Source organism: Coturnix japonica, chromosome 9 (assembly GCF_054131305.1).
Source record: "Coturnix japonica strain WE chromosome 9, WE-NBRP24, whole genome shotgun sequence".
NCBI classification, from domain to species: domain Eukaryota; kingdom Metazoa; phylum Chordata; class Aves; order Galliformes; family Phasianidae; genus Coturnix; species Coturnix japonica.
The window spans coordinates 6,485,292-6,498,400 of record NC_140671.1 but is presented as its reverse complement, the minus strand read 5'-3'; positions in this window follow the sequence as shown (position 1 = coordinate 6,498,400).

The following is a 13,109-nucleotide window of genomic DNA, read 5'->3' as shown; positions in this document are numbered from 1 at the left end:
GGTCAAAATCCCATGTGTTCCTTTATTTATTTATTTATCTATTTATCTATTTATTTATCTATTTATTCCCCCACCCCCAACGTGTTTTGAGAATACATTACTCACACAGCTCTAAAACATAAGAGACAATCTGAGTGTAAGCAAAATCCCATTATTTCGTATTCCTTTGGATTCCAGTTAAGGTGCCTGATCTAAACACAGCTGCCTGACGGTTCTGCAATTCAATTTTTACCTGTCACGGATACATCACGTCAAAACTATCTTATTTATTTATTTAGTTGCTGGAACATTTCTATGTTAATAAGTTTTTGCTTTGAAATAACCCCCCCCCCCACCCCCATGTTTTAACAAGGTTAAAGCATTATCTGTTGGCCTTATTGGAATGGACTGCTGGATATTCGTTTTCAAATTCATTTTGCTTTCTTAATGGTTTCTAAAATCTGAAGTCAGAATGAAATATTTTGTTGCTGATGGACGTTATTGACCCAGACCCTGCTCCCTTTTTCCCAAGGCAGCGTCTGTGAGGAAAATGGCCCAGGTTGGATGCTTAGGGATGGCCGTCGTCAATGGGAGGCTGCTGGTGTCAGGCAGGGAAGGATCCATCCCTCAGCAGAGGGTCTGTGTAGGAGGACTTCTATTTGCTTGCAGGAGCCAGATGGTTTGGGACGAGAGTGACAGAAGTGCCAGAGCTGTGAGTGGAGGGGGGGGGGGATGTCACTGCGGGGAGCGTGTCACAAGGAGTGTGGCACTGCTCGGCCCCACTGCAGAGCTGGCAGCAGGGGCTGGGCTGTCCCACATGCAGCTCCATGGGGTTCCATGTGGGCACCCTCCATCCCCAGCTTTGAGGGCAGGAGGACTGAAGTGTGGAGGATGTGAAGGCGGGGAAAGCGATGAGGCAGAAGTGATTGCGTGACTCTGGTCTAGTCATGAAGTGCAGAATCTTTGGTAGCTCTCTGTTTATTAATGGCCCAGCCATTTATTAACATGCTAAATTCAGTTGTGGTGGCATAAATCTGAAGGAACCCCCTTGTGTCTGGGTGATGGGAGAGCTGAGTAATGCTTCAGCCTGGGCAGTGGCATGTGGCTGCTGTGGTGTTGTATAGGGGCTGCAATGGGAACTCAGGTACCAAAGGCAAAGTTGGACTCAGCTCCTGCAGAACAAGGTACGAGGAGCAGCCAAAGCTGGTGTGTGGATTGTGAACTAGCAAAACATTCCAACATTCCCATTGTGTTCAGTTCTCTCACTCCTGGTATAAATACAGGCTGCCGAGCAGAGACTGGAGAGGAGAAGAAATGCTCCTCTGAAATAGGACGAGTTCCTCTGGGCCTTTAAAAGAGCTGAAGAGGAGACATGAATCTGAATTTGGAATTACATTTTAATCCTTCCTGCAGCCTTTTAAAATATCACAAGGAGCGAGGCTTTGCTATCCGAACCATCGGAACGGGGCACAACCTTCCCTTTAAGTGTATGTGTTAAAAATATCCCATGGCTTCACAATGCTGTCCCTTATCTGTCTCCACTCACAACCTGCCTGCAGCTCCAGTGCACCGCCGTGCCTTCCCAGCCCTCGGGAGCAGCAGTGCTGTCTCTATTCCCATCACGCACCACGCAGCTCCCAGCCCTGCATTATCAGCAGCCACACATGGTGACCCCATGTGGGCATGAGCCCGGTCCAGCCACCCACACAGCGGGCACAGGCACTGTATGTGGGGCTCCAGGTGCTGCCCTTTGGAAAGAGCAGCATCACAGCACACCTACAGCATCCTGCACACGGCTGCCTGGAGCAGGGCACACACATGCACATATACACATGCCGACATGTGCACATGTACGTGCACAGCCATGCACACACCCCCCATGCTCACCCCTCCCAGCTGAGTGCCCTGAGATGCCATGCTTCTGCACCCGGGCAGTGCTGGGCGCTCAGCACCTCTGATGAGCACACCCACATACTCCCACTGCCCATATGGCTTTTGCACACTCGTACTTCTAGCTGAACTTGCTTAGGAAGCATTTCGTTCCTTCAGACACTTGCAGGAGAATTTATTGCTGCCTGTGCAATAAACCCCCTCCTTTCATTGTCTTCTCCAACTCTGCTGGCAACTGTGATTTAAAATAGGCTGCAAAGAACTGCCATGACCCCATTCCCCAGGCATGAGTGGCCACAGCTCCTTTCTGCTGCCCAGTATGGAGGAGACCTCCAACAATCCACATTGCCCCGTGGGTAAGAAGCCTCAGGATGCTCAGAAATCCCTCTCTGTGCTCACAGTGCCATCTCCTCCCTTCTTTGTTGTCTTATTTCGCACCATCCAACTCAGTGCCACCATAGGGCATAGAGTGGGCTCCAGTGCCACATCCACACGCATGGGAGGGATCCCCTCCCTCAGTCGTGTGGTTTGGGAGGAGATCGAACCTCATCCTCATTTTCTTAAATGGTACAAATTTCCAAAGGAAAGGCATTTCAAAGTGAAATATCAGAAGGTGACATTTGGAAAATGTTTTTAAAAAAGGGGGGGGTGGGGGGGGGGGGGGGGAGAACGGTGTTGCCTTCATTGAAATGCTTTGTTTCAATTTAGTTTGAAATTAAACTTGACCAAAATCACATGTTGCCATGGGAAAGTTTGCAACCATAACACAACTGTTTCCAAAGAGATGAGTTTGGGTTTATTTGGCTAGCAAGCAAGAGTGGAACAGGTTCAAAGGGAGTGCTGGTGTGGTTCCCACACCTTCAACCTCCACTCAAGGTGCCACCACAGTCTGGCCCAGTTAATGAACAAAATGAATGGGGCTTTGCATAGTGCCTCAGCATCCCTGCAACGTGCATGTTGCATGCCATCGTGCCCCATAGCCTGGCTTAGTGCTTTCAGCTTTGCTGAAAGGGGTTGCAAGGTGCACAGCCAGGAGTGCCCCATTCCATCCCAGTGCTGGGCTGTCTATGCAAGTTAATTGGTTGTTCTGTTGCTGTGTTGCCTCTTTGCAGTGGGAAGCGAAGCCGAGCTGGCATGAGAGCAGTGTGCATCCAAACGCAGCTTTCTGCAGTCAGCAAAAGCAAGGCAGAAAATGACTGTTGGATTACATCACATATTTTGGGTGAACGTTCCCTTCTGAAAGAGTTCCTCTCTCTTGCTTTCAGACTGGGTGGCATGACGAGCTGCTCTGAAATGAGCCCAGGCATTAGACGAAAAAGAGCATTTCTTGTTTAAGTGTTGATTAAAAAGCAATATGTTAGCAAGGCTCCGCACCAACTGGGTGCTCCCGTTTCTGTTGCCTGGTTACTCCCGGGAGAACATCACGATCTCTGGACTGGCTCCTGGTGAGCCATTCCCCAGCCCTGTGTCTCTTGCTGAGGTGCTCGCTGCGTTTCAGCCAGGAGCTTGAAATTGGCAGCAGCCAACTTCCTCCAGATCATTCCGTGCCTGCGTGCTTTATGGCCTAGGAAGAAGTTTTTCAGTGCTGGCACTGTGCTGCTGTAGGTGCAGGAATAGGAACTTTGTGGGGAAGGTACCCACCAAGCTGTCCCTCTGCTGTTGGGGAATCAGTGCCCCTGGCTGCTCATAGGCGGTGCTGAGCCACAGCCCATGCCCTGCACTGAGCAGTGGCAGAGCTGTGCCCATAGTGGGTATGTGTGCTGGGTGATGGCTGCAGCAGCGCTGCTGCCTGTGCCTCCCACCCCCACCTCCCCATGCTCTAATGAGGTTTGTGATCTTGGCTCTCAGTTCCCCAGCCTGTTTCTCTAGTATTAAAGCAGCTCTTGATGTACACGTCTTCATTCTTCAGCAAAAGCCAGATCAGTTTTTGGACATACATGTTCCTTGCGCTGAGTTTTGCAACAGCAGTGCCTGTCCTGTTCCTTGTCTCGCTACCAGCATTTTGTCATTTCTGAGGAAATAACAAACTTGAAAGTATTCGGCTTCGGTGCAGCAATTGCAGCTTAATTGCACGTCTCCTTCTGCCCACACAAATGCTGAAAAGTGACTTGGCAAACTTTAAAGGCAATCCAGGGTCTGAAATGGGAAGGCTTGACAAGCCAGCATTCATCAACTCTGACGAACGCGTCTGTAGTCTCAAACCTGCTGCTGTTCTGCTTCGGCCTGGCATCCTGCTGCCCTCTAAGAATTCCTTTTGAGTCTCAATCAGTGGCTCCTGCTGGCAGTGCCTGAAGGTGCCCCCCACACTGAGCACTCCTGGGCTGTGGCACGGGGACATCCTAGGGGACATCTGGGTGCCACCATCACCATCTGGTGGGGTCAGCTGGTGCTGCCATGATCTCATGCTTGAGGGTTCAGTGCCACCAGCTCCTTGCTGTGGATTTGGTGCCTGAGTATCATCTCTGGGCAGGTGATATTCCTGTGCCCTGGTGCTTCTTTCCTGCACATATCCTGGGGGGCTGGAGCGCATCCCCTCAGGAAGGACTTGGTTGCCTTGTTCAAAACAACCCGAAGTTTTTGGCTATTAAACTCTTTGGGGCAGGCAGAACCAATAGCAGACCAAGTGCTGGGGCTCTGGTAGAAGGCATCACAGGACAGGTGTTGATCCAGGCTCCATGAAGAGCCTGGATTTGATGGGGGGAGGCACGGAAGGGGTACTGGTGATGGGTCCCCCCCCTAAATCGCAGCGCAGCACAGTGCAGCGGGCTCGGTGCGGGCTGCTTCCCACGGAGCCTCCTGCAGGAGCGCAGCGGTTAGCTTGCACCGCTTGCAAATGAGGTCGGGAACCCCCAGAGGAAGAGCAGAGAAAGAGTCAGACAACCACAAAAGATCTGTGGTTATCTGCTCAGGTTCAGATGCAGCGCGTAGGGGCTGCCGCTTTGTCTCTCCAGCCCTCCCTGAGCTCTTCGCAGCCACGCAGCTCTCAGCCGGGAGCTGGAGGGAGGGGAGCAGGGGGGGGGTGAAGGTGGGGGCTACAAAGAATCTGGAGGAGACCTCAGCCCCCTGCTCCAAGTGCTTGCAGTCAGCACAGTTAGGGCACGGGTCAGTCCTTACTTTGCACTTCCATGCCTGGCTGAGTAGGGGCTTAGGGTACGTGGTGATGCTTGGTGCTGATACTTGGCATGGAAAATATTGAGCCTTTATGCAATAAAAAGTAAAATAAAATAAAGTAAGATTTCTAAGCAAATGGTGCATTCAGCTTTTCAGGAGGATGCTTTGCTATTTCCCCTTCAATCAGACCCATCCAGCTTGTTAAAGCGGCAGCCACATTTTTACGCATAGTGCTGGAGAAGTGATGGGAATGGATGTTCTCCTCTTTCAGACAAGGCACAATGTACCCAAGGACAGGAATTATGCAAAGCAATGTGATTTACTCACATCCTCAGGTCCACAAACAGTGCGAGTTGTGCTTGCATGGTGGTTTTGAAAAGATAGCTGGGAAAGGAAGCCCCTCGCTTCATTTTGTGAATGAATGGCTCTATTGTATAATGGTGGGGTTTATTCCATTTCATACTGTGTACACAGTACTTACCGCATGTTTGTAAATGAGCAACTTAGGAAATAGATCTTTGCTGGAGGCAATTGCTTTCCCAATAGTGATAGAGAACATCATGCGTGGCAGACTTGGAGGTTATTACTTTAATACCTTTTTTGCTCATTGCAGAACGCCCACGAGCTGTCAGCATGCACCCAATGGGGCTCCGTGGGGCAGGGATGGGGGGCAGAGAGACAGGGCTGGTGGAACCCTTGTGGAAGGGACACAGCTCCAACCACAGCCTCATTGTCTGCCTGGGCACGGTGCTCATGGAGGGTGCTGGCAGCTGCCTGGGTTCTTCAGGCCCCTGTTTATTTGTTCTGCAACAGCTTGAAACCAAACAGGGTTAATAGCACTCCCTGTGTCCTAGTGAGATGAAACTACCATTGGGAGACCCAGGACAATTTTTATATAGGATTAGAAAACAAAAATCAATATTTAATTATCTGTAAGCTTTTTTGTGTCACTGCATCCTTAGCTTGCTAACTGTGAGTGCTGGCTGCCATGGAGAAAGTAAGTCATTAAAGGCGCAGTATCTTTTACTGGCCTTTTATGGGCCTGCAGTAAATAGAGTACATTATCACTTCTCACACACTGGTATTGTTATTTATCTTTACAATCTCTATTTACCTGTATTTATGGGAGATTTCTCCTGTATTTTATATGGTTAGGTTAACTTTAATGGTGTTCATTAAAGCAGGCACTTAACAAAACTTTGGAACATCCTCTTCTGGACAGATGGCAAGAACCCAAAACAGGGAAAAGGGGAGGAGAGGCCTCACACCAGCCAGTGCCCATCTCCCATTGCTTATCTCCCATCTCCCAGCATCCATCACCCACCTCCATGTGCTGATCTTCCATCTCCCATCACCCACTGCCCACCTCCCAGTGCCAATCTCTCACGTCCCATCACCCATCTCCCAGCACTGTGCCGCCCACCTCAGACTACTTCAATCCAGGCTGTTTGTTCCACAACATCCACCTGCCTCATTCACCTATGGAGGTAGTTCCATGACTTGCTCACAGTGACGCTCAAAAGACAATAAATAAACACTCAGCAAAACAAAACCTTCTCCTGTTGTGAGGGGAGCTGGCAATTAGCAGACCCTTTGCTGCAGTAGTTAATTTTTTACAAGCCTCCCTTATTTTCACTGTTTCCCCTGGTTAATAATGACGAGCAGCCGCTTACACCATAAATAAGTTCCACAAATTTCGCAGATGCACCGGGCTGTTTAAGCAGGGAAATTGAGCAGCATATGTCTGAATGGTTAATTGACTTAATTGCTGTTAGTTGGGCTATTAGCACACTTGATCCACCCCAATGACCGCAATACTTTCTTAATGGTGTTCATTTTATTTGGATGCCAAGCTCCAGTTACCATTACAGGGAAATTTCCAATTGCTGATTACCTCATAAATATATAATTGTAGTCATAGGCTAAATAAAGCCAACAGGCATTAATAATGAACGCCGTTTGACTAAGAGCCTTTAAAGGATGATGGAAGTTTCTTTAAAGACCTCAGCTATTCTTGAAATGTAAATAATCTTTCATGCTTCTATTTTTAATGACTCCACATCCTTTTTCCAGGATGCACTGAGCACTGGGAGAGCAACATCGCATCCTCCTTTGGGTGGTGTTTGGAATAACCCATCCCCAGTGGTTCCCCTGAGCTGCTGCCATCCCATTCCTCCCATGGCAGCATTGAAGTGATGCTGTGATTGCTTCAGGTGGGCACTGGTGTGTGAGTGTGATGTTCATGGCAAGTGTGTGCAACTGCCCTCAGCAGGGAATGACCAGAGCAGGAGGAGCTGTGGGGAAGTGAACACTAGAGAAACGTGGCCTTTTTGGCCCCAGCTCTAGCACTGTATATTGGCTCCAGAGACAGTTTGATTATTATGACTATTCATGACTGACCTGTTAAGATGAACCTTCCTAGCTCTGTCCTCAGTAATTACCTGCGATTTATTAATTCATGTGGATCAGAAATTACTCCTAGTCTGTAAATCTTTGATTTCTAACCACAAACTCATTCACTCCACACTTGTTCCCTACTGGCACCAAACGGGGACAATTTCATTTGTTATTTCCAGCTGTTGTGAAACTAGTTATAATTAATATTGTCTTTGTTAATAGCCGGATTTTATGCCATGATCCTTTCTATTGGTGATCAGCACATCACCACCACACAGCCAGAAGGGACAGGACTGGCTTTAGCCATAAGTGTTAGCCAAAGAGTGCTCTGCATGCACATGGATTTTGCTTCATTGCGCTCATCTTTGTGGCAGAGGGGTGGTGGGAGTGGGGCTGAGTGTTGCTGGACATGGTGTTGGAAACAGGGGCTGGACACGGTGCTGGATGTGGTGCTGGACATGGTGCTGTACATGGTGATGGGCACATTGCTGGACACGGTGCACATGGCAGCAGTGTCCCCAATGCCCCAATCTCTGCTGAAGCTCTGCAGATGGAGGTGGCCGCTTGTATAGACACATGGCCATGGTGGGGACGAGGGAACTGCTGCCGTGTCCCCAAGGAACCATTCCCTATTTGCCATCCCTCCCACCCATTTCTATGCACACTGCGTTGGGTGGTGGAAAGCAAGTGAATCATTCGATGGGTGTGAGGATGAACGTTGTGAAAGCAGAAAAATATAGCATAGCAAGAGAGGAGGAGAAAGAAGCCTCATTCACAACCACCCCACGCGCATCCTTGTGCCCTCATACACGCATCCCTTCCTCTCCATCCCCACCACCACATGTGGCCCCTTGGCTGCCCACTCTCCGAGCCTCTGCCTCTTGCTGTCGGCCGCTACCAAGCAGTAATTGATGTAAACTGGGGGTCAGGCGGGCTGCTCTTCAAACCGAGGGAAAACGAGAAGCAGATGCTGGTTTCGGCAGAGAAAAGGGCTTGGGTTATGAAATAGTTTCACCTGGTGCCTTCATCTTCTAGAAAATCACATGTGCCAATTCCTTTTGAAAATGATCAAAGCCAGGCACGGTGTTTCCTCTCTCGTTGCCTATCTCCTCGAGACTGTTTTATCAGATGAAGTTTAAAGGAATAGTATGTTTTATTTTAAAACAGGCTTAAAAAAAAACCATTCTGGCCTTTCGGCTTGACCATTGCAACCATCTGGTTCCACACGCCTTAGATGTTTGCCCAAAGAAGAGAAGCGCTGTTAACAATAAGCAAAAGTAGCTAATAATCGGTTTAATACAAAGCTGTGTAGTACTTATGAAGTCGGCATATCCAAAATTATTACCAGAAGCCCAATCTTAATCCTTTTTAAGTTGGGGGGAAAAATGGATCAAAAATTAGAATGATATCAAGCATAAAATAATCTTCTGTCTGTGTTGCACTGATAAAAAAAAGAAAAAAAATAGAATATATAATTACCATGTAAAAACTGCTTATGTTTGTGATTATATGTTGCTGCCATCTCCAGGTCCTCACTGTAAATGACTTAATTGGGTTGTTCTGATGTATGGGTGTGGAGGGAAGGAGCTGCTGGGTATGTGGGGTCGCTGCTCCTTGCTGCTCCCTGCATTGCTCTGGGGACACTTGGGGAGACCTTGGGGTCCTTGTGGGGACCTTGCAGACTTTGGGGCCCTTGGAGACAGGGAAGTCCTTGAGGGGCTGTACCTCCAAGCTGACCCAGAGCCTGAGCACGGGCAGCAGCTTGAGGGCACGTCCCAGGAGTGAGTGCCTCTGACCAGGTCACTGCTTGGCCTTTCTTTATCCTCCTTCATGGTAATTTCCACGCCCACTCTGACCTTGTTCTTTTTTAGGCCATTTTTGATAAGTAACAGAGGGAAGTGCTGCAGGATAGCAGTGCTTGGGCTCTGCTGGAAGGTGGGACATGAGGGGCTGCAGCACCGACCACTCTGATTTTGGGTTGTGCCCACACTGGAAGGCTGCAGAAATCAGTAAGGGAACCACAGGGGAAGGACAAAGGGCCACAGTGCCCTGTCTAGACACTAAATGTACTTGAAAATCAAGTCATGGGATTATCTCCACATAAGAGCAGACATACGGCAGCCAGTGTTCAGGACTGAAAGGATATTGGGGAAAAAAAAAACACAAGTATTGGAAAACTGGCAAAACTAAAAGGATGTGCTCTCTTTGTTGCTTTGAATGGTGCTCAGCTAGATGAGATACTGCCTAGGAAAGAATAATGGGATGCAGGACTTCAGGATGCCTGAGAAATCTTGTGCTTGGATGCAAGCACATCACAGCACTGAACACCATGGGGCAGCGAGTGGGTCCTCGAGGTCAAAGCTATGTCTCAGTGGTGAGGTTGTGCCATGGGGCAGCCCTGTGTGTGCAGGAAGCAGTGGGTCACCCAGTGCCAGCAGCAGCACAGCCAGAGGAAGGGCTGCATAGGCAGGGGGATGGATAACAGCAGGATGCTCTCTGAGCGAGGGATGTGCCCTGAGCTTCTCCACACGAAAGCTCAGATCTGCATCTCCTTGCATAACGGATGGCTGTGTATAATAATAAATATCTGCCCGTGGATAGACCATGAATAAGTACAGCATGTATAATGTGCCAGGATTACATGACTTTCTTTTTTTTTTCATGTATAAAAATGTCTTATTAGCTTTCTGTTTTTTCTCCCACATATCAAATAACAATACCCCACTTACAGCTGAAGTATGCTCCTTTTTACTACACACTGTATTTATTACAACTGAGAAAATAGATTTTTTTCTTTTTTGCTCTTTTTTTCTTTCTTTCTTTCTTTCTTTTTGCTAAATTTAGCCATTTTTCTGGCGATGACGTTCAGGGGAATAGAAAGCAACGCTCTCGCATGAGTTCATCATCCTCAAAAGCTTTTGGTGCCATTTAGTGAAGAATTCTTGCTCTGAAAAACATTTGAATGCAAATTACGACCATTACCACCATTAAATATTTATTTTTGCCCCAGATGTGAGGATAATTCCATAGCCCTCCCTGCAGATCAGGCAGCAGCATGGAGCACTACTGAGGTATCGACCTCCTCAGTGGGAACCATAATATTTGCTTTGAAAAGTAGAGAAAAAGATTGGCCAGACTTCCAAAATGATTTCCTTTTAGTCCAACCCAATCCATCCTTCCTTCAAAAATAAAGGTAAAATGACCCACCCTTTGTTTTTTTTTTTCTAGAGGCTCTTTTTTGTCCCATGTTCTTTGAGCAGAGAACTTTTGTTATAGCTTCTAGAAGTGCAGGTTGGTGATAAACTGCAGTTCTGAGCTCCTGGCATCACCAACCCGGCACAAAGTCTTTCTCATCCATCTGAGGGATGTTTGTGGCTCCTCTGGGGTGAAAGTGCTCTGTATGAATGTTGCTTGCTCTCTTTTTTCCCAGGACCCAAAAATCTATTTGATAGAAAAGGTCAGGAAGGTTTTCACTCGTGCAGACAAACTACTCAATGTAGATTGCCAGAACTGCTGAAATAGACAAATTCATTGGCTCAAACAATTAACATTCAGGCTGTGCAACACATGGGTCCTGATTCTGTGCCTGGAGGTGTGGTGCAGGTTGGGCAGCCTGCATGTGTCGTGCTGTGAGGTTTTGGTGTAGCCATAACACTTCGGGCAGTGGTGAATCTCTTAACAAATCCACGTCTTACAAAGGGATGCGCTCTATGGAGCCTTCTGGTCACAGGCCATTGTGAAGAAGAAATTCCATACGGTGTAACAGTCCCTTCTGTAGTGCTCTGTAAAGGTAAAGCAGAAGACAGCCGTGACTCTTTAATGAGGGGGGATGCCTAAAAAAGGTTGTGAATGGACTGGGAAAGTCATGGGCTGAGGATCACATTGCTCTGCTGAAAGGGCTCCGTCAATGGGGCCATTGGGGGAGGCAGTAAGTGATCCGCCCCAGGCTGGGGTTAGGCATGAGCTGAGCTGCTCCCTGGGGGGGTCAGGGTTGGAACGGGGTGGCCAAAGAAACACAAGAGCTGCAGAATAGAGAAGGGCTCTTAATAAAGACACAGGGCAGCTGTGCACTGAATGCGGGGTGAGGTCAAGTTTCAAGAGCCCGGGTCCTCTTTCTGCTGAGAGCTCCCTTACATGGGGTTGTAATGGGGACGTAACCTGGGAACACCCTGCTCTGGGGAGGCCTTATAGCAGGGCACTACTCACCCCCTGCCCCTACAATCTGCTGGGACAGCTGTACCCATCGCTCCACGCTGCCTCAGTGAATGGAGAACCAATGGAACCAATGGGACAAGGAGAGGATACTGTGGGATTTCCTTCTTTCAAAGTGAGTTTAGAAAGAACTGTTTTTGGCCTAACAACTCTGATGCTTCCCTTTTCCAAACCACTCAGGAAATCACAAGTAGAATTACCACCTGGGACCTGTCTGGGCTCTGGCACCATTCGCCTTCCTTTGCCTCCACGGGAGCAGTCCAAATGATAGGCACAAACCCATTAAGCGAATGGATTTTTTTTCTTGTGAAGTGTTTAAAAATAGTCACTTTTTATTATTAAAAACGGTGGCTGGTGTGTCATGACTCAACAGTCCGAGGGCAAATCTGCATGCTTGATACCAATACTTCACGTAAGCAACTGAAGTAATCGATAGTTCAAGTATATGTCTGTATTTATTACAGATTCGATCGACTAACTCGTGCTCTTTCATCAATACATTAACTGATAATAAAACTCCGTTTGCCATAGAAAATATTAGACACTGTGTAACGAGTAATTGAACATTACTGTGTGAGAATATTGAGCAACAAAGGAGCAGCGGGAGGGAGCTGCGCCATACCCTCCTGGCTGAGCCCACCTCGCGTGATTAAAGGGAAAACAAAATGCCATAGATAAGAAATTAAAATTGCCTTGTGCTAATAAAGATCTGAACTCATCAAAGCAGGAAGGATTCAAATGAGGTAGGTGCTGGTTTTGAGCCGGCTGAGAGGTGTCCTTCTAACAGCAGCAGCAGCTCATGGAGTGTTGTTCACATCAGCAGTGCATGCCCAGGGGACAATAAAGAAGCAGGTTGTCTGCCCTTGAGGACAATAAGGCCAACCTCTGCCCTTGGGACATCAAAGGAACAGGCTCATTGTGGGCACATACCTTGGAATGAGATTTTGTGGCAAAGGATGGCTCAGGGGGCCAAATGGAAGCAGCCAAACGGCACCCCAGTCTGAGACCACAGCTCCAGGAAAGGGGACAGCCCCAGAGCTCCTGACCCCATCAAGGAGCAGGGACAATCCCACAGCTGTCCTTGCAGAGCAACCCTAAGGCTGCCAGCACATCCTGGGTCCTATGTCATGCACAGGGCAGACCCCAAGCACAAAGCGATACTTAGCATCCAAGGAGCATCTTGTTACAATTTACAGGGTATTAATGAGCAATCTGGTTCATATGGAAACAAATGATAGCACTCTGTGTTAATACAAGGGTCATTAATGCATACTGTAGCCGAGGAAGTAATTAGGATGAATTACAGCTGTGGGACAGCCCTGTGGAATGTTCTTGCTGCCCCCAGGCTGGGCACCAACCCATGGGGATGGCCCATGTCCTGTGGCACAAACCACTTGTGACCTTATGTCAGACATGAGGGGAAGTTTATTTGGTATAGCTTTTAATTAAGCTTGAGAGCAAAGCCTTTATTAGGTCTGAGGGATGCATCCTATGAATGTGCTGCGGGACTATTAGCTATA